Source organism: Colobus angolensis, unplaced genomic scaffold (assembly GCF_000951035.1).
Source record: "Colobus angolensis palliatus isolate OR3802 unplaced genomic scaffold, Cang.pa_1.0 Scaffold47, whole genome shotgun sequence".
Classification (NCBI taxonomy): Eukaryota; Metazoa; Chordata; class Mammalia; order Primates; family Cercopithecidae; genus Colobus; species Colobus angolensis.
This window is the reverse complement of record NW_012118154.1, coordinates 937,337-943,357: the sequence shown is the minus strand read 5'-3', so window position 1 is coordinate 943,357 and position 6,021 is coordinate 937,337.

The window sequence follows — 6,021 nt, the reverse complement described above, 5'->3', positions numbered from 1 at the left end:
GGGTGTGGCTTTTCCAGCGTTGTGCTAGAGCCAGTCTGTACAGGCTGGCAGGAGCCGGTTTCGCACATCCCTTCCCAACTCTGCATTGAAATCAGCCATGGTGGGAGTATTCACATCATAGAAATCAGCAAACACAGCAAATGAGACTTTTTGGTTTTGAACTAGCTGTTAGCTAGTTGTTAAATGTCTGCCAACACAAGTCAGGCCCAGTAGCAGGTACCTATAGTCCCAGCTACTTGGGAGGCTGAGGTGGTCCAGCCTGGGCAACATAGCAAAATCCTACCTAAAAATAAAAAAAATAACCTTTTTTAGTGTGCCTATCATATAGAGTGCAAGGGACAAATGCATTCGATGTGGCTGGAGAGATGATGTTTAGCAGATATCAAGGCCTTTTAAGCCAGGTAAGGGATTTTCAATTTAAGAGCAGTGGGGAGCCATTACTAGGGAGTGACACCATCAGTTCCTCAGTTGTGTACTTCAGAAAGATCACTTCATCTACAGTGGAAAACTGCAAACAGACTCCTATTAGGAGACTTGTGGTAACCTCCAAGTAATATGGCTACCTAAACTGAGGGAGTGACCATGGGGATGTAGAAGAGAAGACAGATTTGAAAAGTATGAAGGGGCAAGATCAGTAGGACTTTTGGGGGTAGATCTGACTGCCAGGCAGAAACCAGCTCACCCTCCCTCAGTTTATGCTTCAAGCCAAACAGTGCAAATGGCTCCAAGTTTTCCTCCCAAGAGCCTTAGGCTCTGTCCAGCAGCCCCATGCTACGGGCCTTTCTCGGGCACTTGCCTCTGCACACACCCAAGAGGACCCTGAGGCCAGAGGTGGCAGAGTGGCTGCCCTACAGACTGTGGCTGTAAGCCCTGGAGGGAGGGAGGAGAGCTGCAAACCAGGGAGCACATGGAAACGGGGAAGCTTTGGGCTTAGGGTTAAGGGAGTCAGTCTCCTCTTCTTCCAGCCACCCAAAAATTACTGAAGCAGTGTTGTAACTGTACTGCTAACCTTCAGAAGGAGGCTTTATATTGCAGTGTTACGGATGAAGAAGCAGACTAAAATAGATGAAATAATTTGTCCAAGGCCACATAATTGATAAGTGACAGAGCCAAGATCTGAACCTAAATATGATTTCAAAGCCTGTGCACATGGTACTCTTTACTCAGAGCTGCAGGGAAGAGAAGGGGGGCTTTTGCATTTCTAACTTGAACTGTGGAGCAGAGAAAGCCAAACTCACTGTCCCAGTCAGCACTGCTTCCCAGACAGATGAGTGCATGGTCCCACCGATGAGACTATCTCTGCTGCCCAGGAACCAATGCAAAGTTTAACTAAATTGAAAATTAAGGCCGGGCGCGGTGGCTCAAGCCTGTAATCCGAGCACTTTGGGAGGCCGAGACGGGCGGATCACGAGGTCAGGAGATCGAGACCATCCTGGCTAACACGGTGAAACCCCGTCTCTACTAAAATGGGCGCCTGTAGTCCCAGCTACTCCGGAGGCTGAGGCAGGAGAATGGTGTAAACCCGGGAGGCGGAGCTTGCAGTGAGCTGAGATCTGGCCACTGCAGTCCAGCCTGGGAGACAGAGCCAGACTCCATCTCAAAAAAAAAAAGAAAATTAAATGTAATTGGATGGGCATAGTGGCTCATGCCTGTCATCCCAGCACTTTGGGAGGCCGAGGCAGGTGGATCACCTGAGCTCAGGAGTTTGAGAGCAGCCTGGCCAACATGGTGAAAACCCATCTCTAGTAAAATTACAAAAAATTAGCTGGGTATGGTGGCGGGGCCTGTAATTCCAGCTACTCGGGAGGCCAAGGCAGGAGAATCGCTTGAACCCAGGAGGCGGAGGTTGCAGTGAGCCGAGCTCACACCACTGCACTCCAGCCTGGACAACGAGCGAAACTCCATCTCAAAATAATAGATTAAATGTAATTAATTTTTGTTAATTAATTCTGCAAATTAATGTTGTCACCTTAATTGCTTAATGGAACAGTGAGAAATGAAGGTCTTTATTTAAAAAACAAAAGCCTTTAATGAGTTCCATCAGCCACAAAATTGGCATACCCATAAACCTTATATCAAATGAGCAAATTTGGCTGGGCGCGGTTGCTCACGCCTGTAATCCTAGCATTTTGGGGGGCTGAGGCAGGCGGATTACTTGAGCTCAGGAGTTCCAGACCAGCCTGGGAAACATGGCAAAACCTTGTCTCTACAAAAAAAAAATAGCCAGGCATGGTGGCACACACCTGTAATCCCAGCTACTTGGGGGGCTGACACAGAAGGATTGCTTGAACCTGGGAGGTTGAGGCTGCAGTGAGCCGAGATTGTGCCACTGCACTCTAGCCTGGGTGACAAAGTGAGACCCTGTTAAAAAAAAAAAAAAAATAGGCCAGGCGCGGTGGCTCAAGCCTGTAATCGCAGCACTTTGGGAGGCTGAGACGGGCAGATCACGAGGTCAGGAGATCGAGACCATCCTGGCTAACACGGTGAAACCCCGTCTCTACTAAAAGAATACAAAAAACTAGCCAGGCGAGGTGGTAGGCACCTGTAGTTCCAGCTACTGGGGAGGCTGAGGCAGGAGAATGGCATAAACCCGGGAGGCGGAGCTTGCAGTGAGCTGAGATCTGGCCACTGCACTCCAGCCCGGGCGACAGAGCGAGACTCCATCTCAAAAAAAATAAAAAAATAAAAAATAAAAGCAAATTTCTTTTTTCTGCTTCCAAGTATGAAACCATGATGGAGTAACGGACTGAATTTACCATCCCACATTTAAAAAGCCAGATAAAATATATGAAACAATAATTTTCAGAACTGGGCAACAGGCAATGTGAAAGAGCCCTGAGAGAAGGGAAACAAATGGGAGGAGTCCTAGCATTGGCCCAGCTTTTTTTTTTTCTTTTTTTTCTTTTTTTTGAGACAGGGTCTCATGATGATAGTTCACTGCGACCTCGACCTCCCAGACTCCCAAGTAGCTGGGACCACACAGGTGCACAGCATCACACCCGGCTGATATTTGTATATTTTTGTAGGGACAGGGTTTTGCCATGTTGGCCAGGCTGCTCTGGAACTCCTGGGCTCAAGTGACCCTCCTGCCTTGGCCTCTTAAAGTGCTGGCATTACAGGCATGAGCCACCATGCCTGGCCCAGCATTCTATAGGGTGAGTTTCTAGGCTGGAGTGCCAGGAGGAGGAACCCCAACAGCCAGCAGACTCCCTGAGTTGAGGAGACAGACTTGCGAATTCAGAGAAGCTGTGGTAGAACAGCACCAGAGAGGAGAGAGTCGCACAGCCCCTCAGTTAAACTGAGGACTGCTCCACACAAATGTTCACAGAATGTCTCCCTCTGGGCCCAGCCCTGGACTGGGCAATGCCTGGGACTTGGAGGTGATTCAAACCTAGTGTCTGCCCTTGGGAGCTCCCGGTCTAGTGGGGAAGACGGACTAAGTCAACAACTGTGAACCAATCCTTGGCCTTAGGAGGCCTTGGGAGGAAACTGCTACTGCCGGGGGGGTTGGAGGAGAGTCAGGGAAGGTCTCAAGAGAACAAGCCCTTTGCAATGGCCCTTGAAGCTAGAAGTAAAGAAGCGGCGGGGAGTGTTAAATGGACAGCAGTGGGGAGGAGAGATGGAGTCTGTAAAGGAAAGGAGGCATCTAAGTGCTGGGTGTATGTGAGTATAAGCAGATCAGGGTGACTGGTGCATGGTGCTGGTGCTGGGATGGGAGGTCCTGGGACCAGTTGTCAGGGGTCTTGAATGCCACAGAAAGGATTTTTCCCCTAGGATGCCACGGGCTCCAGGGGCAGGGTGGGGGTGGGGAGAAGGATCCTGAGAAGTAAGGGGTATGATGAGAGCTGTCATTTCCAAAGCGTGGGGAGGATGGACAGGAGGTGGCGAGAAGTATGAAAGAAAGATTTTTGAGGATGATACAGGCAAAAGATCTGACTTCCTCTTCCTTTGCTTTGCAGGGCTGAAAGGGATGCGTTTTTTTGTTTGCTTTTTGAGATGGAGTTTCACTCTTGTTGCTGAGGCTGGAGTGCCATGGCGTGATGTTGGCTCACCATAACCTCCACCTCCCAGGCTCAAGCAACTCTTCTGCCTCAGCCTCCTGAGTAGCTGAGGTTACAGGCATGTGCGACCTCACCCAGCTAATTTTGTATTTTTAGTAGAGACGAGGGTTTCTCCACATTGGTCAGCCTGGTCTCGAACTCTGGACCTTAGGTGATCCGCCCACCTCAGCCTCCCAAAGTGGCGTGAGCCACAGCGCCTGGCATGGATGTGTTTAAAGCAACCTGTGGCTATCTTGTTTTTGAGTAAATGGTATGATAAATTCCCTCAACTAAGGAAAGGTTTTGGTTCACCTGTTCAACATTGTACTTGCCCACATCACAGAAAAATCAGATCATCATTTGTTGCCTCTTATTTATTATTATTTATTCATTCATTCATCTATTGATTTGTGAGTGGCAACCCTGGGGTGAACACTATTCTGCAAGTTAGCCCTGTCCTCAAGGAGCAAAGCAAAATTACTGCTCCCAGTGAAGAAGAGGCAAGATCAGAGTTCCATGTCAGAATGAAAGTGTCCTACAGTGAGTAAGCCCCCAAATGCCTGGGCACTGTGCATGCTCGGATGCTGAAGTTGACGAGAACTGGGCTGGTCTTTCCCACATTGGCATTCAAAGGTCCTCTCCAGTGTGCATTTCCTGATGAACTCCAAGGTGAGAATTCCATCTCAAGGCTTTCCCGCGCTCTACATAGTAGAGTTTCTCACCAGAGTGAATTTGAATGCAGAGGTATCCCCCATCTCCACCTGAAGGCATGAAGCTCTCCCGGGTCCTTCCCACATTCAAGGCACTCCTGGGATTCCCCCGCCTTCAGAGTCAGTGGAATGGAACCTAGATTTATAGTGCCTACTCCAACTAAAGTCCCTCCGCACCGCCATCCACAGTCCAGCTTGGAGAATGCGTGACATACCAACTGACCAAGGGCACAGAAGCATTTGCTCTTTTAGCTTTTTCTTTTCTTTCTTTCTTTTCTTTTGTTTTCAGATGGAGTCTCGCTGTGTCACCCAGGTTGGAGTGCAGTGGTGCAATCTCGGCTCACTGCAACCTTCACCTCCCGGGTTCAAGCAATTCTCCTGCCTTAGTCTCCCAAGTAGCTGGGATTACAGACACCCACCACCACGCCCGGCCAATTTTTGAACTTTTAGTAGAGACAGGGTTTCGCCATGTTGCCCAGGCTGGTCTCAAACTCCTGAGCTCAGGTGATCCACCCGCCTCAGCCTCCCTGCTGGGATTACAGGCGTGAGCCACCACACCTGGCCCGCATTTGCTCCTTTCTTGATGATTCTCTGGATAATTTCCCAGAAAGCCTCCCAGATCTCTGCCCACTCCCAGTGCATAACCACCATCGCTCTTAGCAAAAGGCCTCAAATGATCAACTCCACTGTCTCTGACTCTTATAACTTCCGTACCTATCTTTTTCTTTCTTTTTTTGGGAGGGAGGGAGTCTCGCTCTGTCACCCAGGCTGGAATGCAGTGGTGCGATCTCGGCTCACCGCAACCTCTGCCTCCCGGGTTTAAGTGATTCTTCTGCCTTGGCTTCCCAAGTAGCTGGGACTACAGGTGCCAGCCACCACGCCCAGCTAATTTTTTTGTATTCTTAGTAGATACAGGGTTTCACCAGGTTGGCCAGGCTGGTCTCAAACTCCTGACCTCGTGATCCACCCACCTCAGACTCCCAAAGTGCTGGGATTACAGGCGTGAGCCACTGTGTCTGGCCCTTTTTTTTTCTTTTGAGATGGAGTCTCGCTCTGTTGCCCAGGCTGGAGTGCAATGGTGCGATCTTGGCTCACTGCAACAACTGCCTCCCGGGTTCAAGTGATGCTCCTGCCTCAGCCTCCCGAGTAGCTGGGATTAGAGGTATATGCCACCACGCCCAGCTCATGTTTGTATTTTTAGTAGAGACAGGGTTTCACCATGTTGGCCAGGCTGGTCTTGAACTCCTGACCTCAGGTGATCCGCCCGCCTC